Source organism: Nyctibius grandis, chromosome 11 (assembly GCF_013368605.1).
Source record: "Nyctibius grandis isolate bNycGra1 chromosome 11, bNycGra1.pri, whole genome shotgun sequence".
Lineage (NCBI taxonomy): Eukaryota > Metazoa > Chordata > Aves > Nyctibiiformes > Nyctibiidae > Nyctibius > Nyctibius grandis.
This window is the reverse complement of record NC_090668.1, coordinates 8819485-8843167: the sequence shown is the minus strand read 5'-3', so window position 1 is coordinate 8843167 and position 23683 is coordinate 8819485. Positions and strand designations below refer to the sequence as shown.

Here is a 23683-nt window from a genome sequence, read left to right as displayed (position 1 = left end):
GTAAGGGAGTTAAGTTTGTGTAACTATTTATTTTCTCATATTGATATCAATATCTTGGTATGGAAACCATTGACACAACTGTAGCACAGCTAAAACGATACAAGCTGCCTAAGGAAAGTCCCGGGTTTCCTCTGCCATTACAGCAGTCCATTTCTTGCTGCTTTCACTTGTAAATCCTTGATACAACAAAACCCACGGGCAGTTTGGGTCACTTTCACAGTGTTCCGACTGTATCTCGCTATTTCTGTTACTTTGAAACCACCTGTGCCCACAGAGTTGTGCCTGAAGCCCCCGGTCAGCGAGCAGAAGGTGCGAGTACCGGGTCAGGCTGCGGGGCATGGGCGGGACCAGCGCTCCGCAGCTGTGCGGGGGCCCGCCCGCCTCGGGCTCACGTGCGGGCTGTGAGGGGCCATTGCCCGCGCGCACGTGCAGGATTTGGGCGTTTTCCTGCGAGCCCTCAGGACGGGCGCGAGCCCGCTACGCGCTGCAGCACCGCGCGCGCCTCCGTCACGAGTGGCGGCGGGGGGCCGGGCGGGCGCCTCGCGCTTCCCGCCTCTACAGCAGCCCTTGCGCCGTCAGCGGCGGCCGCCCGGGCGGTAGCCACGGCCCCACCGGGGCTCGCCGTGCCATATAGCTTTTTTTTGCTTTTCTAAGTAAAAAGTGCTGGGCTCCCCCGGCCTTCCTTCTCCTTCTTCTCCCTGAGGAGCCGCCATCCCCCGGTAACTGCTATCTTGGACGGGCAGACCTGGAGCGACTCTACCTCATCGCCTTGGCGAGGGCCGCGGCCGGCGGAGGTGCCGCTCCCTCACGCCCAGGTAAGGGGGGCCCTAAGCCCTCGGCCCAGCGAGCCAGCTGAGGCAGGGTTTCTCTCCCGACGGTCTTCGGACGCAGCGGCGGCCTCGGCGGGCGGGAGCGGCGGGTCACTTGGGCCGGGCGGGCGTCCCGGGCTTCCCACGCCGTGGGCCGGGCGGCGGCGGAGCGGGCCCTGCCATGCCGTGCTGTGCCGTGCCGGGCGAAGGGCGGTGGAGCGGTCCCGGAGTGATGACGCGCTTCCTGCCCTCCCCGGCGGGGGTCTGCGCCTGGAGTCCGCAGCAGCGGCAGCTGCGGGCGGCGGCGGCGGAGCAGGCGAGAGCGGGCAGCAGGCGAGCGCGGGGGGGAAAGGAAGGAAGGAAGGAAAGAAACGAGCGAGTGAGCGGCGGGGCTTAGGCGCTTTACAATGCTACAGTAACGCCTTTCCCGGTAGGACCCCGCGAGGACCCCCTTGTCCTGCCCTGCCGTTGCACGTTGCATGGAGTGTCTGGTCCGTGCTGAGCTGCCGAGACGGGGAAGACTCCGGGCAGGGCTGAGCGGCGGGAGCGCGGAGCCGCTCCGTGTCTGCGGCGGCTCAGCTGCCAGTGGGTTTTGCATGTAGACATTGCGTTGCCCCCAGCCAGGCAGGCGACGGCTGCCAGTCGCCGATCCCGAGGCGGGAGGTGCGCTCCGTCCGGCATAGCCTCGCCCGCGCGGAGGGCTGCCCGTCCAACAAGTTGCCGGTTCCAGGGAGGACGGCAATAGCGCAGCCCGATGCCGTGCGGGGAGCCGGGTTGCCGCGGCCCGGTAGGGGCTCCGCCACCGGGCGGGCCGAGCCCCGGGAAGGGGAGAATGGCCCCGGCTCACCTTCCCTTCGTCAGGAGCCGGGCCGGAGGGAAACCGCGGCTCCTTTGGGATTCCTTCCTGTGCCGTATAGGGTTGGTATGGGAGGGAGGTGGAAGGGCGGCCGGCTGCTCCCGGCCCCTCGCAGCCTGTCTGGGGGAGCTTCGCGTGGCCAGGTCGGGGGTAAGTTTGCCCGAGGGACAGAGCTGTTCGCCGTTGGGCGCTAGTGGCGACTGCGATGGGGAAAAAACCTTTTCACAACACGTTGCGAAGCGACGACCTTCCAAGGACGATCGTGCCGCGTGTGTATACGCGTGTGTCTATATCCATCTATGTGTGTGTATGTTCGCCTTTTCCCACCAGACCCGTGGGTCGGCTCGGGTTGGAAGCGGGTCGCAGGACTGTCCCGTAGGGGGCCACCCCGGAGGGGAGGGAGGCATGGGTCCGCCCCTGCACAGCCCAGGCGAGGATGGGTGGGCATGTGAGCCGCGCTGCTCCGTGGCCTCCCCATTCCCCGGGGCCGGCCTGGGAGCGTGCAAGCAGCCAAGCGGCTCTGGGCTACCTGACCTGGAGCAGCAGGGCTTCGTGCCAAAGCACGAAACCTCCCTTGGTGCAAGACGGCGGTGGGTGCTTGCAGGGGGCCTGACCATGCTGTGGGCTGAGGTCCCCCTGCGTGTCCTGGCACCTCTCTTTCTTCCATGCCACCCTAGCAGATGGCTGTGGGGTGCAGGGCACAGTCTTGCCTTCAGGTGACTAGAGGCTGTTGCCTGGGAACACCTGTCTGGGAACACCTGTCTGGGAACTGTGGCCTCTGCTGTCTTTGTGCTCACCTTCTGTAGCGCTTTTGTTCTGCTGACCAATCACTTCGATTTATTTAGGCTCTACTTTTTGTGTGTGTTAAAATGCTGTTACAGTGTCTAGTTAGAAATATCATGGGAATGTTCATTGATTGGAAAAACTCTGTCAGATTAAACAATTGCCCCCTTCACTCCAAATCTTAAAAGTTTATTTTGCAGACCTGTATTTTTAAGCCATATTAAGTTTCAAACCAGAAAGCCAGTTCTGAATTTTAAACTATGTTATTTAAAGGTGTCAGGAGTTCTGCATCATCAGGAGAGCCCAATAGCTATGGAAAAATGTGCATTGATTAAAAAGCAAACAAGCAACAGGTCTCTGAGATTGCTCTTGCTTACGTAAAACATCACTTACGTATATGTCTATGGCTGTGTGTTAAGAGTGCAAGCTGCTAGTGTTATAGTTTACAAATTTCATATGAAAAACTTTGATATCTGTTTGAGATAATGGTCAGCCATTCTTCCAACAGTACAGCTGCTAGCTAAGTTAACTATGAATTAAGTTGGCTGAACTACCTTTTCTACTTTAATTTTCAAAACATGATGTTTTCAAGGCAGTGCCTTGAGATTGAAGGTTACCACATAGCTAGGGGGGGAAAAAAAAAGCTCTTGCCTCTGGGAAGTGCATTTCATGTGAGTTTCATAATGCCTCGTTTAACTCACTGGTTGCTACAGAACTGAAGGGTTAAGTGGAATTTTCATCTAGCTTGTCTGTTGGTGGTAAAATTATTGAGCTTAAGTAAGATAATACTTCTTGTTTCTGATTGCCAATCCGAGTCTCTGGGTTAACTGTGACAAACTTTGGCAGTATTTAAGTTCTGAATTTCGGTGTAAAACTTGATAAAGACTATAGCAATTTCATCTAGGATACCCATTCATTTTACCATTTGAATTGTAGCAGTTTACCCTGAATAATTGTCCTGTGTGTTCTTAGAGTAACATCTGTTGCATGATATCATGTAATGGAATGTAGTACAGCCTAATTTAAGTTGATTTGAAAGGTTGCCATTGCACTGTAGTAGTGCCTGAGAGGGTGAGAGGTTTTTTTGGTGTGTGTGTGATGGATAGATTGGTTAGGAGTAGATGATGTTGAGAAACATGAACTTGCATGTGAACTGCAAGTAATTTTACTCTGAGCTTGGTTTGTTGTACATTTTTACTTAGAATTTTTTCATTATTTGCCAGCTAGTCTAATAACTGAATGCTACTTACATTAGGAAATGCCTCTATAGTTATAAATATAATTGATTAGTACAAAACACTACTACAGTAGAATTAAGTCTTTTATTTTAAAGAGGGAGGAGTGGACTTGAACAATCTGTCTGTGGCATAGCTTGAACTGCATAATCTTTGTGATGACTTAAAATTTTTGCTGTAAAAACCTCCTCTTATTTGGTATTCTTTCTACAAAGACTTGACTCTGCACAGCAAGGATGTTCTGAAGCATTAATATTTGGGTTGTGTCACTTTATATGCTTACCTGTATAATATGCATCTATTACGTCTGTGCAAATGCAAGGTCTAGGTAGCTTTCAAAAATGCCAGTGCTCAAGTAGTCACGGCAGCTAGACAGTAGTACAGACATCCACCTCTGTTCCTTCTTGTGGCATTGTAGTGTCAGATAGCTGTTGGGATATCAGTGTTGTATGTTCATGAAATGTGAGCAGTACCGTTTGCTGAAGCATCATTCCAATCCGTAGTTTTAGCTTTAAAGTACTGAAAACACCATTTGAGGTAATTCTCAGCTCCTAGTTGTATCTGAACCTCAGAGATTTCAATAAACTGCCAAATGTGTAAGCAACCTGATCTTTTTTGAAATATACAGAGTTTCTTGCTAAGAATTCCTTATCCAGATGCTGCCTTTGCACTGGGCCATAATTGGGAAAGAAGTGTGAATGTGTTCACAGACCAATGTATCCAGCTTTCAAAAATTCTTTTTTTTCCCTACTCTTGAATCTTTAAAAGGTTTGGCAAGTCTGCTTAGGCATGTTTCTGCAGACAATAGAATGCTGTTACAAATTGAGAACAGCAAACAAAATGGTTGGGTGTTGCTGCAAATGGGGGGAGGCTGCCTTAATAGGCAGTATTTAGCATATTAGGTTTTATTTGTTTACTTTTGGATTTTAGTGTGTCAGTTAGGATAAATGTTACTGCATAAAATGCTACTGAATTGTAGTTTCAGGTAGTCATGTCGGTTGGTACCTGAAGGGGAATGCAGGTTTTTGCTTCTGGGGTTCTGCTTTTGACCACATATGGTTATAAGAGTATAAATTAAATTGAACTGAAGAACTTTTGGGGGTAGGGGAAATGCAAATGATAAAGTAGAGGGTTTTTTTTTCAGAGTAGCCTGGCTCCTAAGTTCCAGAGGCTATGTAAAGCAGAATAGTCTAGGCTTTTGCAACTCTGTGGATGAGATTGTTATGATTACGGACATCATGTTGCATCTTAAGCCCTTTTATGCCTTATTTTTATTGTTGTGATTAAACAATCCATTCATTTTCAAAAAGAATGTCTGGTTGCCTTGAAGGTAGCCTAAGCTACTTAGATGTGTAAGTGCTAGGCTGATCTGCAGGATGCTGAAATCCTGGGTCTGATCAATGTTTAGAGAATTGTGGCCTTCTGTCTCTGGGTGAAATAAAGATGTGCCTTTTGAGTGAGGCTGATATGTTTGGGGATGAGAAGGTGGTGAGGAGCCTGTGGTTAGTTTTGTTGCCAGACTTGTAACTGTGAACACTGAATTTTCTAGGTTTCTGTCCCTGCTAATGCTGCTGAAAACCCATTTCACAGTGGTGTCAGAGAACCATTTCCATGTGTGTGTTGTGTGCACACATGCTTATCTTGGAAATTAGTTTGAATTAGCCTGCATACTTGAAGCAATTATGATAACATTTTGATATTTTCCACTTCCAGTTGCAAGCTGGGATTCCATCCTCAGAGATCCGCCCCCGCAGTTCTCAAAGCTCCAGTGCCTTTTACCCAAGCATCTTCATTAAGCTAGAAAATACTGACTGACTTCATAAGGTGAGGGTGACCATACAACAATGTCTTGTCTTAAAATATCTTTACAGTACTACAGTGCTGACTTCTTACTTGTAGTCCCTTTACTTGGCAGCAGCCGGTTGAATTTCTGCCAAGATGGGTCAGGCTGGCACTTGAAACTGCCTTCCCTGCATTCTCAGTAGGTAGCTCATCTTTCTGTGTTTGGGCAGCAGGAAGAAAGTGTGAAGTGAATTGTAAATGAACCTTGTGTCTTTCTATCTGGCAACTTTTATAAGGTTGAGATTTCTTATTTCCATGAAAAAGTGACATGTAACCCAGGAATAAGCAGGAGGCTCTCACTTTTCTAAATCACAGCAAATAAGAATTGAGGTGATAAAGAATCAACGGTACTACATGGGTTGTTTAGTTTTTGAAGTTGAATAGCTGTGATAGATTTGTTACAATAGTATATCAGAGTGTTTAGTGTTTTGCTGAAGTGTTTGGTGTAGTGGTGTGAGAATCTCTTAATAGGATTGCCTTCAGCTTAGAAAGGCCTTCAGAGTTGTGTAATGCTTTTCTTATTACATATTCTTGTTTATTTTCATATAATGCTCTCTTTTCTTGAGAGTTGATATCTGTAACATGGTAAATGTTCGTTTCAGCTGCCTCAAGTCCAGCTTATACTGTGGTTTGTTTATAGTGGTGGTACATACTAGTGGGAAAGTTGTGATTTTTCTGGTGTGTGAGATTTAAAGTTCAGGTATAGATGACATAAATATGTGAGCATAAAATAGTTTCAAAAACTTACTAATAGTAAAAATCAGGCTTGAATTTGTACGGGTGGAAACATTAATTAGCCTTAAAGGCATTTATGGCAAGTACCTTTTATCTTTGTTAAATTTCAATGTGCCAGATGCTGTGTAGTAGGAAACAGCAAGGTGGCACTTGGCAGAGAGAATGGAAGCAGCAAAGGCAGGTTATGAATGTCTGACAAATGATAATCCTTGTTGAAGACCTGTGGTAATCTAATGGGAGGGATTGTGGCAGGAATATGATGGTGGTGTAGGACTGAAGCACATAATGCTTAGACATGCTAAAAATGTTAATATACCAGGACAGAGGCTACAAATGAATTTATGAGTAAATGAGATCAGGAAGCCAGACTTAAATGCTACAGTTCCCTGTAGCCTGCAAGTTTTGTAATTCTTCCTTGTAATTTTCCTATTTTTGACTAAAAGATTTTCTTAAATTAATTTTTGTTGCACTATAAGGGAACATCTCCTGTTGGCAAGGAGGTGTCTGAACTATCCGGGGAAAGGGTCAAGTGGGAGCCATTACTGTACAGCAGGGATGCAGGGTCAAGCAGAAGGAACCAGTGGCAGGTCTCCTGGGTCAGAGTATCACTAAAGGCATTATTACAGGGAGGAAGAGATAAGTGTCCAACTTCGGTTTGAGAAAGCAAAGGCTGTGGGAAATGAGATCACTCTGTTGCGATGTTTAAAGTATTCTTTGGAAATGTTATGTGCAACAGCTGAGGATGTACAGACCCCAAGTGAGAACCCAAGATCTTGTAGTATATACCAACCCTGAAAAATATGATTGTTCTTTAATTAAAAAAAAAAAAAAATCAGTGGCTGCATTTGCAGTTGTGATAAGGTCCACATAAGCCTGACTGTAGCTGGATTGGCTGTTCAGCTGCACTGTGATACTAACCAGACTTAAAAGCGTCTGAGAAGAGGAGAAGCATGACTGAACGTACAGAAGATTGAAACCTGTGAAGAAAGGGTAGTTAACTAAACTTTGCCTGGTGAGATCGGACAGACCAGACTATGGATTAAGTACAGAACAAACCCAGACTTGGAGAGAAGGGGGGTTGCAGTGGATCTAACGGGCCTTGTCTGAGGCCTTTGTGTATAGAGGACGTGGATATGTAAGGGGTCGGTTCAAATGTGTTCACAGGTGCTGTATGGGTGAGTGACGTTTTGTCCTCTCTCTGTCCTTAGAGAGCCAAGAAAGCAAAGGCCAGGCTAAACAAAATGAACTTTGCCCAGGAGCAGGAAGATAGTCTGTTAGTGGTGCTACCTCCATCAGTTGGAGGACTGAAGACACTTCAGTCTTTCTGCTCTCCTTTTGTACACTGCCTATTGTTTTGTTCAAAATGGCCACCTCATTCCAGAACATGCAGATACTTACCTCTTACAGGGAGATGCTTAGCCACTGCTGTGTAGCTGTTTCTGAAAGAAAATGGTCCAGGCTTGAAAAATCCCATTGTAGCAGTCACAGCAAACCATCCAACGTCAACACGAAGCTTTCTAGTACTGTGGAAAGTAATCATTTGAAGCTTGATGATCTTGAGGAAAAGAACAGTTATGTTCAGTAGGTGACCACCTAGTGGCATGGTACAGTTAGAAAGCCCAAGTATGCAGATTTCTTGAGGGGGAAGGAGGAAGTGTCACTTTTGCTATCCTAAGAAATTTTTTGCTCCTGCCTGGTTTGCAGCACAGGTCCATCCATCACTATGGTTGACGGTTGCTTGAGCTCTAATGCAGATACTTCATGAGTGATATTGCTACATGAGAAGATAAAAGAAGTGCTGTTTGTTCTTAGGTGACTTCTCCTTGAATAGTACTCTTGAATTTCTGGTTCTTTACTTCTTGAATACTTCTTGAAAGCAAAGGCTTTCAGGAGCCTTTTTGTATTAATTGCTGTGATGGTCAAGGTGCTAGCCAGATTTTCATCCATTCTGCTTAACAAAAAGCAAGATATATGACATAAGAAACCATGGGACTTAAGTTTAGCAATTCTTTTGCTTTCCTGTAAGGAATCCCACAAGACAAAGCATTAAAATTTTGGGAGGACCTGGGCAGAAAAGCTATTCTTAAAGATTTCATGTCAGAACTGTGGCTGACTTTGTAAGAAAACTCCAATAGGATGGCAGGGCTTTAGTGGCAAAGAGATAAGCCAGAAAAATACCTTGATTGTGCTACAGGTGTGTGGTTAAAGTGAGCTGCTTATGCAGAAGTTGTTGGAGATTATTTAACACAGATAAACAAAGCCTGCAACCAGTTAGAAGGGTAGATGTACCCTGAGGAAGCAAGAAGACCACTGCTGAAACAACTGTAAGGCCAAGCTGTGGAAGTGACTCAGTAATGACTGTGAATATCTGTGCAGGAAAAATGTATTCCTACCTAATGCTGTTACCATTCCTTTTTGGAGATAAATTGAACTTTGAAGCATTAAAAATGCAATCTGCGTATGAGGGCAAAAAACCCTGTTACTTAAGGCTGAAAACTAAAAATTAAAGCCAGAACGCTGTGTTCCATGTGGATCTTATTACAATCAGAAATGGCCTTAATTTCTTTGGAATAGTATTACCAACCTGCCAGGTCATTTAAGGCAGTGGTTTCCAAAGATATTTTTTGATCTCACACCCTTATCAGTAAAAGATGTGTGAGCACACACCCCCAAAATATGTATATTTGTTCATAAATTATACACATATACTATGGTACTAATATTATGTACATTATCAAACATATAAAAAAGAAATTAGGAAAGAGAGAAATTGTTGGTTGTGCTTACTAAATCATGATACTCATTTTCCACTCCCAAACACTAATTATGCAAAGGTTTTTCTTGGAATTCATCTATTAAATTATCATCTTCCATGATGTCAGTCAATTGTTTTTGCAAACTAATGGGAAGGTGTTGCATTCTTCTATTTTTAACAAATGCATTCAAAACTCCCTGAAACTTTTATTTTGGAAGATTTTTAAACAGGTTAGGAAATCCTGCTCCTTAAGTGTGCAGATTTGAGAGGTGTTTACAGGTGACATCATTTTCAGCAACAGAATCACCTAACAATGGAAATGTTTCCAAACATCCGTTTTCAAAGCAATCTCAGTAAAGTGAGTTTCTTTTGAAAAGCAGTTACTTTCTTGCTTACTATTAAAACACCAACTTCATCTTGAAAGGGACACCTTAAGTGTGTATTTTTTCAAAAATACCTGCTAGGTTGCATACTACTGAGCACCACCTGTCATGACAGAGAAGTTCAGCAGATTTTGAACAGTTGTCTATGTGGAATAAAATGCATAGTGCTGCTTTGACAACTCTTTTCAGCACTTTATCACAAGATAACCAGCAAGCTTCAGTGTGGGAATATGACTTTCATGGTCACTCCCCATCTTATTACAAAGTATTGTAAAGATTCTACTATTTAAAGATCTTGTTTTTATAAAATTAACCATATCAACGACATCCTGTAGCACTTTGTGCGTTTCTGGTTTCAACTTTGCTGCAATAGCTTGCATATGATTGATACAGTGAAAGAATTTCACATGCGGTTCTGCCTGTAACCTTTACACTGGAATCTTTTTTTTTTATTCCAGTTAAAGCAACCACTCCATCAGTGATTACACTTGCAGAGTTTTTCCATAAAACATTGTTTCTATTAAAGAATAATTTACTGTTGAGAATCAGTTGAGTCTTCTCCGTTACATCTTTCCTGTAGTGACGCGCAAAAAGGTATTTCCCAGTGTATTTCAACATTGAAACAATCTAGCATATACCGTAAGCTGAGACATGTTAGAAACATCTGTACTTTCAGCCAACAGTATAGCAAACCTCCCACACTGCATAATTTGTTTTAATACTTCTTTCTTCGAATCTTTGGCTGTTTTCTATGCATCTTCCAGCAGTATTTGCTGACAAAGGAGTGCCATGTTATTTTCCATGTGTTATTTCTGCCATTTTTTACTGCAACAGGAAGACCTTCCCCAATGGTATGTGGCTTTGTCTTTTGCTATTAAGAAAGAAACCTTAAAAGAAGCTTCTGAAGATTTATCATTAAGTTCAATGATTTTTTTTTTTGTAAAGTACTATATTGAGTATCACATGACTTGCAACCAGTGCTGAAGAAATTGTAGAGATCTGTCCTCATGTTTTAAATGTCTTGCTAATCGTGATGGTTTCATACTATCATTAGCTAATCTCTCAAGGGTGAGGTTCATCATTAATGCTAACACATGTAAATCCATATTTCAAATGCTTATCTTCATAATTTCAAGGTTTTTTGGCCAACCTTTTGTCAGATCTGATTAGGTTGTTGATTTTACCTCATAATAAGTCTGACAGCGAGCTTGTACCGGGGGTAGGAGATCAGTTGATGCACATGGATTTTGAAGCAAAATACATCATTGCACCTGTGTATCTGACGTAACACTTCAGAGTCTTCAGAGTTAGAAGTGATTTGAGCAAGATTGCAACTGCGGAGGGCCCTAAACCATTTGTGCATTTCCCTGGTTAGAATCCTCATCTTCACTTGCCTCACATTCTTGTACTTTAAAATATGTTATTTAGTAATGTGACCCACGTGTGTTGTGACAACATGCAAATTTTTATAAGCATGCCTTTGTGAATTGTGGCCTTAGGTCATGCCAGTTAAACTTTTAGAAATAAGCATTCCTAAATGATTGAAGTTTTGTCTGGTTGGTTTTTTTCTCCATCTAGTACTTCTAAAAAGGGACAGCAATTCTTTTTCAGTTTGTTTAACAGCCAACACAATGTAGTTCTCATCCTGCCTGAGGCTACAGCGTCTTCCCTTAAAGGTGAATTTCGAGTACCTGCTAAGCATCTGCTATCAGGCACTAGTACTGTCTTGGTACCCACCCAATAAGTGTATCTCTTAATGTACAGCTCAGCTTTCCATAGCTGTCATGTGAGTTGTAAGGAATTAAGTATAACTTTAGCCCCTGAAGAAGATGCAAAAGCAAGGTGGGATAGCAGATAACAGTCCTTTGGGTAAAAATGGAAGATAAAGCAGGGAGTTGCTTTTTGAAAGTTGTTTACAAGGCACTTCTTAAAACCAAAGGAAAAAGTGTAGAATGAAGACAGAAAATATAAGAATAAAAAGAAAAATGAAAAAAAGCATCTTTATTTAAAACTAAAGTTACAGCTTTGTAAAAACTGAATTTGCAGTAGTGTGGTATTACCTTATTGGTTTTTTTCTTTCTGGACTATATACCTGTTTCAAATTTCTTGGTTAAGGTGTACCTTTCATTATTTCAACTAAAACTGCATTGCTACCTATGAAATAGTCTTTGTACTACCATGATCAGCTACAGAAAACAGCCATCTCCTCATAGAAAGACTTTCTAGATCAGTTGTGAGTATTTGGTACTAACACTTATTTCTGATGTGTTTAATAGATTTTTTTTCTTTTTTCTTTTCAAGTTAAGTTGTTCTGTAAAAGCTAAATTGGAGACTTCTTTTATTTGGGACATTTTTCTTTACATTTATTCTATGGGAGCTAACTCTCCTGTGATATGTGGCAAATGAATTAGGATGCTCCAGACTTGTGCAAGTGAAATTCATCTTCCTTTTGGGACTCCTTCTCTATTAAAGAACTCAGTTGTTTTCTTTCTTCCTGGTCAATCTATAGATGTTTGAAATACTTGTGCTTGGTGGGAATTTGCCATTTGAAATTTAAGCAATTCATACTTAAGGTATCTCCAAGTAGCTTAGAATTAGAAAAGCTTTCTTCTGACAATGTTCAGGGGATATTTGACTAAGCAATAGGAAAAGGATTCTTTATAAGTAATAAGCTAATGAAAACCTAGTATTTGTGTAATCAAGCTTGCCTAAGGCGTATTACTGTCTTGTTAGTAGCTAGTGGAATGCAGTCTGTTGACAGAGTTGGTTGACAATCTTATATTTTGATCAGTGTGAGTGTATAAGTGACCATTAGCTAGTGAAACAACTACACGTATGATAGAGGAGCTGCAGCAAGTAGGACAGAGGCTAGCCTTTGCTTCTCTAATGTTTCTTGTTTAGAATTATGGAACGCTTGCATGAAACCAGCTTGTTCTCCAGAATGCAGCTGATGCAAAATGGGGCCAAACTGAAGTATTTGCAGAAAAAAATCAAAATTATAAGGCTTGGTGAAGAATGGAAACAGGGGGATCTGGGTTGTTAGGCATACTCTGGTTCAGTAATGGATGTATTGGGAGCAATGAAATTAAACTCCAGTGGTATGCAGTATCTTGGTGCAAGTCCCATAGTCCTGAAATTCAAGGGGTTGTAACAAGGAATCTGTGTTCAGCAAAAAAGCTATAGTGTCCTGTGGAAGACAGAAGTCATGACTAATAGTTAATAAAAGAGTGGATTTAGAGCAGAACTTTGAAGACTGAAAATGTGCATTTCCAGCATCCTTTTGTTTCCATTGAAAGCTTGTTTGCTTATTCAAGAAACAAAGTAGGGATTAAAGACACCATCAACAAACATTGACCTCAGAGTTAAGTCTGGTGTCACAGGACATGGATGGCTCCAAACTGCAGTTTATGTGGCTAGATATGTAGAGGTTACTGTGCTTGTTGCTACATATTCAGAGGTACCTACTTTGAAAGGCCTTTTTTGGCAGACAGGAAAAGCTTCCCACCTCTTTTTCGTGGAATGTGTGAATCGGTATGGTCCTCTAAAGCTACATATCAAGACCCTTTGTGTAAAGATACCCATAGGAGGGTTTTGATAATAATAGCTGCTTTGTCAAAGAAGACTTCATTATGCAAAGCTTTAAATTATCTGTCCAATACACAGTGAACAGTGGCTGCTATCCCCACTAAAGGGGGATAAAGACCAAGTGTGCTTAAGGGTCTCTAACCTAGGTGTTATGCTGCAAATGAATGATACAGTGCTGTGTCTTCCTAGTGGAATGAATAAACAACTAAAGCACTTGAAACAAGTATTTGCTTTAGAAGAGTCTGATTTTTGAGCTGGAAGATATAAATGTTCTGGGATTCTCTGGAAAAGTCTGCAGGGTGCTGCAATTTAAGAGTATAATAAATCTTAATTTCAATTTGTTTATACTGGTAGCTAGTGGTTTCTAAATGTCTGTTCTTGGCTTGTTTGGGGGCATGTCTTGCAATATTTGTCTCCTGCAACTGAACAAAGGACCAGTGTTTCTTGAATATTTGTAAGAAAATAATATATAGGCAAAAGTCAGTGCTTACCAGGTAGTGGAGAAAAGGAACTTCCCAGTAACTCAGCTTTGAAATCCTTGAATCTGAAAAAACCTTGTTTTCCCACGTGTTCTCCTTTTCCCATGCATGCTCTGTTGTGCTTTAGTGCCTGCTGTTTAATGATTTCAAATGTGTAGAAACTTATGTTTAGTCCTACATGAAACAAAGTATAGTCAGGAAGAGGTTTGCACACTTTCTAGATCTATTTGTCTGTGTTAATGTTGATACCTTCTCACATTGAACCAGGTGGCTGCATCTTCTGAGCTGCTGTTTCAAGTTCTTGTCCCACTGAGATACCTATGCAACTGCTTTGACTGCACTTAGTGTTTTGTAAGGTGTTGTTAACAATCATTTAACCTGGAAATGCAAAATAGATAGTTATTGTTTAGGTCTCTGTGGTGACCACAGGATCCTGAAAACTAAGGAAAATATATTTGACTTCCTAGGACCATAGGTTACACCTAGGCCCTATGGGTTTAGGCTTATAACTTAGAAAAGTGCTTCTTCAGGCAATGTAGAAAACTGTACATACAATGTAAAACACAGTTTTGTAATTATAAGAGAGAGGGACTATGGTAGTGTTGAAGGAAAGAAAGGTTTTCTGTTATTTTTTGAGGTTTATAGAGATGAATTACACTTTATAAATGACTCCAAAAGCATTTTATAAATAGTAGTTTAGGCTGCCTCCCTAAAGTGTCAAAAGAATAACTTTGCTGTATGACAGTTACTACAACGTAAGTTATTAATGAGATGGTGAAATTGTGCTTTCAGTTGCATATACTTGGTATCTTCAAATCTACTGAACACAAATTTTCAGTTGTACACAGAGGCATGAGTCAAAGCCTTTGAAGCACTGTGGAAATCTCTACATGAGAGTAATGGCACTGAGGGAATGTGTGTGTAAAATAAGCATATATAATGTGTTGATTCTGTCTAAATGGACACCAATACAGCCCGTGGCCTTGGCAGTTGACTGCTTACGATATTTCAACCCACACATCAAAATAAATCCACCTAATTACTGTTGATGATAAGAAAAAAATATGTTCATTTATTTTGAAGGATGGAAATAATTGAACTTCAGGATTTGTTTGACTTCTTAAGGATAAATAGAAACACTCAGGAGTACATGGTATTGATTTTGAATGCTTTAACATGGTTATTATAAGTCAGAGACAAGGTCCAATCTTTGTGCTTAAGCTGCTAAAGTGTCTAGACATGAACTGAAATCTGAAACTATTTTTGCAGCATTCTCTTACATAGAATAATGATGTATCGTACTCTGTATCAGTGAATTACTGGCATCCATTTTTGCATTCTCTCTTAGAGAAAAGTGTGTTTGACAGTTTAAGGCCAAGGTCTTCTGTCATCTGATACTTTGTGCCAACTTTGAAGAACAGAATTTTGATCAGTGTTCTGTATTAAGCACTCTGGTAAATGTGGTTCCAAAGTCTGTTTCCAGCTTCAGGTGATCAAAGAGAATGCAGATCTCTCCACTGATTATTGTGGTTGTGAAGAATTCGTGACCCTTCCAACAGTGCAACAGACTGATTTAAAGTGTCTTGTGTAGAAACATCTACAAACCAGCTTCCTGGCATGATTAGGTACACTGCTGACCACCATTCAGTTTTCCCAGAGATTAGTAGCGTAAATGGACTGTAGTACAATACCTAGCTTCTTGATGTACGTGGGGCAGAAAAATTTTTGGGCTGTGTGTTGACAGAAGACTTAGTTGACTTCCAGTGCACCTGGCAAATTGATTCCTCTCCTCAGCCTTCAAAATTAAAAACATTTTTGTGTTCATAATTTTAATTTTAAATTGGTGTGACAGTGTTAAGACAGATCCTGCCTGACTGTGGGACAGAAGTCTTGACCAACTGTGTGCTTTGATATTTTTATTGGGGGGAAACAAATAACAATGTATTTTATCTTACACACTGTTTTTGGGTTGAACTGAAAGCTGGAGAGTCCCTTTGAAAGAAGTTGTTTCCAAATTTCGACGTCTGCTTTATAACGCAGACTTGCAGAAAACCCAAATTTTCAAATAAGCCCAACCAATGCAAAATCTATTTTTTCCCACAGGTGAAAATCTGTAGGAAAGCTAGTATTGGTTTTCCTTATTTACTCCTCATTTCAATGCCAGATACTTCCAGGTTCACTGCATTTGGCATTAAAATAAGATACACACAGAATACTGAATGTTGACTTCGACTTGTTTGTGTTGTAGAAATGGTCGAAGTGTGTCTTGCTGGCTTAGGAAGCTTTCCAAACACTGCCTTAGAATGTTGTGTTTGAAATACTTCTGCCTTTCACTACTTTTTCCCTCCCCTGCAGAAGAAGTTGTTTTGAGAACCAAGTGTTAAATTGGAAATGACTTTACTTGCTTTCACTTATAAACAGCAGCAAGAAGGAAGGGGATTCCCCTGCTGCCAACTCCCATTCATGGCTATTTCGGTTCAAATCATGTCTTACAGTGCACTTTGACTTCTAGCCCTCAACATACTGCAACAAATTTGGTTGTATTCCAAAAACCATGTACTTGAGGTCATGAGCAGGTAAAGTTGCTGTGATGCAAGTGCTTTTTTTTTCTTTTTTTTTTTGATCTGGAAGTCAGTAGAATTAGAGATGCCATAACATTATTGAAACAATGCCCTTTTGATGTTCACTGCCATGTGCTATTTTGTGTGCTTCATGCATTGATCTGGGCTATGGTGAATCATGGTTTAAAAAGCTGTTAATGGTGAAACACTACTGTGCCTGAAATTTGAAGAAAATAAATCTTGAGTACATGATAGCTTGAAAGGACAACACTTTTTCTTTGTTCATATGACTTTCCCTTATGGACTACAGTTCGTGTACTATAGCTGTTATGGAAGCTAAGCACTTGAAATAAATGGTAAAATAACTTAGAAATGTTTTGGTGTGTGTTCTTTCTCTAAGACAACATATTTAAATCTCTTTTAAAGAAATCTGCTATACGAAGCATTAGTAAAAACACATCCTTATTAAATAGGGTAGTTAATTAAATGTTATTAGTGCTAACTGTTCTCAACCATTTAGTTACATATATTGTGTGGCTGACTAGTTGATCAGTTGTCGTACTAAAATACATCTTTGGCCAAATGTAGATTGGTCCTGGCATTCAGTTTATACCTCACCCTCAAGTCATACTGTTTGTATTTCAAACTTTGCAATGCAGTAAGTATTAGTGTGCTGGGAGGGAGCAGTTGATAACTTAAAATGTGATCATATGATTGATACTTGATCTTGAAAGTAATGCCACTGGGATAATGTGATACCTAATTCGATGTTTCCTAGTGGATTGAATGGAAAACACCTGACTCCTGTAACACAGTGTAAAATGCTCTGTATCTGTTAGGTGCATGATAGAGAAGAATTAGTGGTACACCGTTATTTTGTACTGTCTTCAATACTCATTCAACAACAGCCACTCCTCTCCCAATTTATATTTGAGCTTGGCAACATTTGCTGCCAGGCACAACTATGAATTGGAAGAGGAGGGGCTTGAGAGCAGCCCCGCACAAAGGGATCTGGGGATGCTGGTTGGCAGCAGGCTCAGTAGGAGTCAGCAGTGTGCCTTGGCAGCCAAGAGAGCAAACCACATCCTGGGGTGCATCACAGTATAACCATCCACTCAAAAGAGGTGAGTCCCACTGTATTCGATATTGGTGTGGCCTCACCTCGAGTACTGTGTGCAGTTCTGGGCTCTCCAATTTCAAAAGGATGTGAAAGTCCTTAAATGCATCCAGAGGAGGGCAGCAAAGCTGGTGAAAGGGCTGGAAGGAATGTCCTATGAGGAGCAGCTAAGGACTTCAGGCTTGTCTAGTTTGGAGAAAAGGAGGCTGAGGGGTGACCTCATTGCTCTCTACAGCTTCCTGAGGAGGGGAAGGGGAGAGGGAGCTCAGCATGAGCTCTCATCCCTGGGATCCAGTGGTAGGATGTGTGGGAATGGTTCAAAGCTGCACCAGGGGAGGTTTAGACTGGACATTAGGAAGCATTTCTTTACCGAGAGTGTGGTCAAACACTGGAACAGGCTTCCTAGAGAAGTGGTCAATGCCCCAAGCCTGTCAGTGTTTAAGAGGCATTTGGACAAGGCCCTTAATAACATGCTTTAACTTTTGGTCAGGCAGTTGGACTAGATGACTGTTGTAGGTCCCTTCCAACTGAAATATTCTATTCTAGTCTCATTCCTTGACTCTACTTCCAAAATAGTTTCTAGGTTTTCATGCTGTCAGTGATTAGGAAGAATCACTGACAGGAAGAAACTAGCAAGAATCATTTTTTCCCCAAAGGTATGCTGGCAATAACCTCTGGTGGTTCTTCTGCTTCTAGAGGACAACCCTTGCTCAAATTTAATTACCTTTTAATTTCTATTTCAGGTGAGAAAACTGCCTCCTAGCAGTGAGATGACTCTATCTGTTTATTAGGCTTAAGACTTGCCTTTTTTTTGTCAGTTCTTGTTCTGTTCAGTAGTCTAACTCATTTTTCTTGTGTTTTGAGAGTAAGACCAAGGGAGTGCCATTTTTCAGTGGAGCCCTAAGCTAGTGCAGTTGGCTTCAAAAGAACTTCAGGATGTAAAAAGGTGTTAGTGTAGCAAGAGAGATTTTTTTTTTTTTCCATTTTTTGGGTCTTGCTAATGAGCATATCTTCAGTTTCGAGCAGATGAGTTCTCATTAAGTCTGGGTTTTGGCTTCAGTTCAGTTTGAGTGGAAAAAAAAATAGGGCTGTGTACTGGAAGTGCCTCTCTAGCGTAATGTATGATGACTTTGCTAGGCAAAGTTATTTTCAGGGTAGTGAGGCAGGCAGTATCTCCACAGATTTTACTGTACTTGTATGGTTTGTGAAACATAATTTGTAGTAATAGAATTCTTAGTGGAGAAACTACAACTAGCAGAAGCCCTGAATCTTTCATGTCACTGTTTCTTGGATTTTACTACAACTATACATAGTCTTCATGAATCACTAATGCCTCATGCAGCAGCTGCTTGACCAGTATCACTCCTTTTAAAACTGAAAAAAAAATTAAGTTTACAACTACTTGATTTTTAAGGAATGCTTCCTTAAATGCATCCTGGAAAATGTGTGCTGCTTAATTAAAAAACTTCCAAACACTTGCTGAGCATAGATATAAGACAAATGGTAGAATCATTCTGGTTAGGACCTGAACACACCTGCCCAGAAACCATACACTTAATAGCTTTAGCTTTGAATATTTCTATGGGCATTATTTTGTAACTTGTTAGGCAATGTGCTGTTAAAATCCTGCTAATGCTTTAGTTAACTTGATATCAGCTCAATTTGAAGTGACTGAAACCCAAAAGTGTGGTTTTGTTGTTGGCTGTTCTCTTCCAGAATAACTTGTGCCAGTTCTGGTGCCTGTGTCCGTGGTCATGTGTAATACATGTGCAATATGGTCATTGCGGTTTGAAGAACTTAAGCTTCTTCATGCATCAGCCATTGGTTTGAAGAATGAATAATTTTCCCTGGATGGGAAACCCTTGCTGAACAATTGAAAGTGTAATGGGAAAACCCTAAGTAGTTCAAGTGGCTTGAAAATTCTATGTCCCTGTTTTCCTGATCCTTAAGGTCAGAGGAGATATGTTTACAATTTTCCCTTACACATGTGTGCATGCACACAGCTGGTCTCTAATAACCAATTGCTGGATCCTCTCACTGCTGTTATACTGAGGTTGTAGGCTGTATTTGTAGAAATCCCTGAGAAAGAGCCAGGTTAGTTTGACAAACTGGATCTACTTGCTCCTCCTGTTTCTTCTCCGGGCATTAACCAGCCTGCCTGGATGATATCAGATGGTCAATATAATACTCTAATTCAAATTTGGTACTTACATGGTATCTATGGAATTGTCTTTAGTCACAGAAGTTTCTTGAGTATGTGAATGAAGGCAGAAACACTGTATATTTCAGAGGTAAGTAACAGGAGAAGTTTGTGTTTGGGGGTTTTTTTTGTGTCCTAAAGACACAAATCTAAGGAATCAAAAGTCAGTGGTGTTGTGTAATGAGAAAGAAGCAGCTGCTCTTGGCAAAAGTTACCTCAAAAGTGGAGGTTTACATTTTCTTCCTTGCATGCATCTGTGATAGGAGTGCTATGACAGAAGAGGTTGATCAGGCTTCACTGTATGAGAGAGGAGAAGGGACCAATGTGAGAAAGTGACCTGCAGTGGGAGGTAAATGGGGCTGTTAAATGAGAAGTCTAAAGCACTGACAGGGAAGGGGCTTTGTGGGGGAGATAACATCCTCTAAATAATGAGCGGGGATTATGGTGACAGATGTCAGGCTAACTTTCATACCCACTGGTAAAGCTACAGAATCAGCAGTGTGATCTGTTTGGAATGTTTGATATTTTTGGTCAGAGCTATTGATGGTCCCAGTATCAAGCAGTGCCAGATAACAGTCTTAGTAATTAGACCAGGGTTTTGATGCACAGGTCACTGGTGGAAGATGAGGTCCAATGTCTGTTTCACCTGAGTTGTCATCTCAAGTTTAGACACTTGGAATGTGGGCAAAATGCAGACAAATGGGATGACTTTGATATAAATTTGTCTTGTGGTTATGAACTTTTTTGGATTTACAAAAGTGGCTTTTGGACTTAGATGACTGAAATATTAAACAGGGGTTGGTTTTTTTTTTTTGGTTGAATAGCAGCCTTTGTTTTCAGAAAGTGTTACAGAAATTTGAATCACTCTCATAGCTCTCAACAGAAGGATTGTCAGACACTCAAAATTCTACATCAAGGTCAAATTCTCCTCACTTTTTTCTATTACTGCGTGCAGCCTGGGTTTACATAGATGTTTCCCATTAAGCCAGGACTGTTATTTTAACTTCCCAGTTCCCAACTATGTTACTTGCTGAAATGAAACTCATTTGTTGTCTTTTCTTTTCACCCTTCTCCTAAGCCAATTCTTTGCTCTCTTCCATGAGATCTTAGCTCTTCATCTTTCCAGGAAAGGGTCATGGACTTTAAAGGTATTATGTAGATGAAGAGGAAAGTGCTTCCCCTGTGGTGGCTGTGCACAAGAATCCAGTTGTGTTTTTTGGTTGAGGAAGAGCAAGTGTCTGAAAGGTAAAAGATAGTGAGTGAGGAGCCTGGGGATTTTACAGCTGTTTAGGTTTTGAGCCATAAAAGTTCAGCACAGGTTAGCTTCTACAAGTTGGACAGCAGAGCAGCTGTTCCTGCTTCATACAATTACAATTCCATTGGCTACATTTCCCCACCTTCTAAGAAGTGGTTTTTGAAATCATGGAGCTAAGCTTAAAATAAGCTGTAATTCAAAACAGCAGAATTGGAGAAGTGGTGGTGCTGAAGGTGGTATTAGCTCAGCAGGATGGGATGGCTTTTTGCAGTGCTGAGTGCAAATATTAAGGAAATGAGCTGCTGTGTTGGTCACCTTGTTACTCTTTTCCCATCTCTGTTGGTGATCTCTGCCCTGCTTTTCAGCTTATTTCTACTCACGTTTTCCTTTAAAGAAAGGAGAATAACAAATGTGAGTGTAAAATGGCTTGATAAAGAAACCCTGAACCCATGCATCTTGTGTGAGGTTCTCCAGACTGTGTATTTCGGAATTCAGTTGCAACTGTCTGGTGCATCGAGCTTGCATTAATGGAACAGATCACTTTTTGTCACTTAAGGTACTGTAGTAGTGAGAAGCCTCTCATACTTCAGGAGACTGTGCTTAATTCAGACTTGAAATGTAATCTTTTTCAATTATACTTGCTGCAGAACAATAAATTCCTTAAGGAATTATTAGTGGGAATTTTGAAATGGTCGGAGGAAACAAGACTAAAAGCTTTAAATCTTATGGTGTAATTGGAATAACATGAAAAAAACAGTAAACGATGCAACTTCTTAGGTATTCATGCTTTTCTGATTCTTTGCAGTGCGGTGGAAGTTGCTGGTCTCAACATGCTTATTAATAACAATTATAGAATCATAGAATGATTTGGGTTGGAAGGGACCTTTAATGATCATCTAGTCCAACATCCCTGCCATGGACAGAGATGTGTTTCACTAGATCAGGTTGCTCAGGGCATTATCCAGCTTTCAAGGATGGGGCATCCACAACTTCTCTGGGCAAGCTGTTCCAGTGTCTCACCACACTCGTAATGAAAAAAATTTCTTCCTTGTGTCCAATCTGAACTTAACCTCTTTTAGTTTAAAATGGTTGCCCCTTGTTCTGTCACTACAGGCCTTGGTTAAAAAGTCTCTCTCTGTCTTTCTTAAAAGCCCGCTTTATGTATTGAAAGGCTGCTCTAATGTCTCCCCAGAACCCTCTCTTCTCTGAGCTGAACAACCCTCTCAGCCTTTCTTCATAGGAGAGTTGTTCCAGCCATCTTACCATTTTCATGGCCCTCCTCTGGACCTACTCTTAACAGGTTTATGTCTGTGTTGTACTGGGGACCCCAGAGATGGACTTGGTACTCCGGTTGGATTGTCATGAGAGCAGAGAATAGGGTGAGAGTCACCTCCCTTGACCTGCTGGCCACACTTCTTTTTATGCTGCCCAGGACACGATTGGCTTTCTGGGCTGCATGACAGTCTGATCTGACAGTGGCTAAAAGTATCTATTATTTGCTGCTAGTACGTACACTTGTGGTATATCCAGTACTTTTTTAAGGCTGAGAGCTGCTAATGTATTAGCTCTCCAGCTTTGACAGCTCCTTGACAAACTTGTATATTGTGGAGGTGACGTCACTAATAGTTGAAGACCTTTACGCTGTTACATTCCAGATTGCTTGTCAAGTGTGTGGGGTAGGCCTTCTTTCTGTGTTTCAAACTTGTAAACAAAGCCTCTATTTATTCCAAATGAATGGCGGCTAAATCAAGTAGGCTGCAATATCTATGGCCTTTATTAAGAGTAAAAGCTTCAATGAGAATTCGGAGGAGGACAAAGCCAGCTATCATTCTAGAGCAATGTAGCTTGCAAAAATTACTGGTTTTGGTGTAAGCCAGGCTGTTTGTTTCCTTGTGTTTGTGAAGGTCTGTGCTATTTAACTGTACTGTGCACTACAAACTTACGTTCACAAGGAGCTTTGACAGCTGTAGTATCTGTGAAACTGGAAGATATGTTCATATGTTTGCAGGGAACTCGTATATTCAGGGCTCTTTCAGCTATGAGAAAGCATCTTGATAAGACATGGTAAATCCAATTTTTAGTCAAACTTGAGCCAGCTGGGAAATTTGAGTTGTTTCAATGCTAGGAACACATCTCATATTAAATGTTTTAAGGACAGGATGGAGAAACTTTTGCTACCCTATGTTTGAGATAGCTACTTTAGCTACTAAGTTGGAAGGGTCGTCTGTTTTCTGGTATACAGCCCTACAGCTGAGAAATAAAATGCAGTCTCCCTAGCTGTGGAATATTATTCTTGCAATGAAGTATCTGAAATCTTTATATAAATTAATTATTAAATGTTCTCTCTCTCATCCCATTAGCTATGTAGTGTAAATGGTTTGTGCTGAAATGTGTGAAATGCGTGAATTTGGGGAGTAAATAAGCGTGACAATTTGTTTAAAAAAGGTGATAACCTTGTGCCGTCTGCCTTTGACAGAAATTGCCATAAATGCTGTTCTTAACTTGGAATATAAACTGAACGCTGATTGTGTTATTGTAAAAGGTCTGATAATGAAACCTGTTTATTAGGCAGATTTGCATAAATCTTTGTCTGAAAAAGCTTGTTGTGCAAAATTACATGCATGTGAGAGTTTACCTTTTCCAGTGCAGTGAAAACAGCAAAAGAGAGAGCCTAACTTTGAACAACTTTGTTGCTGATATACTCTAACAATAACTGAATCTGATGGAGAACCTATTTGAGGTATTTCTTGCTACTTCTGGAGCATCTGTGCTTGGATATTTTCCCTTCATAAACGATTGAAAAGGCTAGATCAGCAGTGCGGGCCTTCCTGGCACCTTTACCCTTAGACTGCAAAATCTATTCTGGTATGCTCTTCCTCCCTCATCTAGAGCAAGAGAAGTTTGGCTTTTCTGTTGACATCCTGTATCTAGGCCATGTTGTCCTGGTGTCAGACTAGGTACCGTGACTGCTGTGAAGGGAAGACCTGTGCCTTTTCTGTTACCATGAGTCCCTCAGGTCTAACTTGTACCCTGGTAAGCACTGTGTGTGGAAGGAAGCCTATAGTATATATAATATTTACTGATGTAG

The 23683-nt window shown here is 41.5% G+C and overlaps 1 protein-coding gene across 5 annotated transcripts in view; it reads left to right on the top strand.

The window, feature by feature from the left end:
* The first annotated feature begins 1079 nt into the window (after positions 1-1079).
* Positions 1080-23683, top strand: part of TLN2 (talin 2) — a 197211-nt gene continuing 174607 nt past the window's right edge. For 4 of the 5 annotated variants that reach the window (XM_068410655.1, XM_068410657.1, XM_068410656.1 and 1 more), the window contains exon 1: positions 1080-1239. The gene's annotated coding sequence lies outside the window, so the exon portion shown is untranslated. The remainder of the gene's footprint in view (positions 1240-23683) is intronic. The other variant, XM_068410654.1, reaches the window with a different exon arrangement.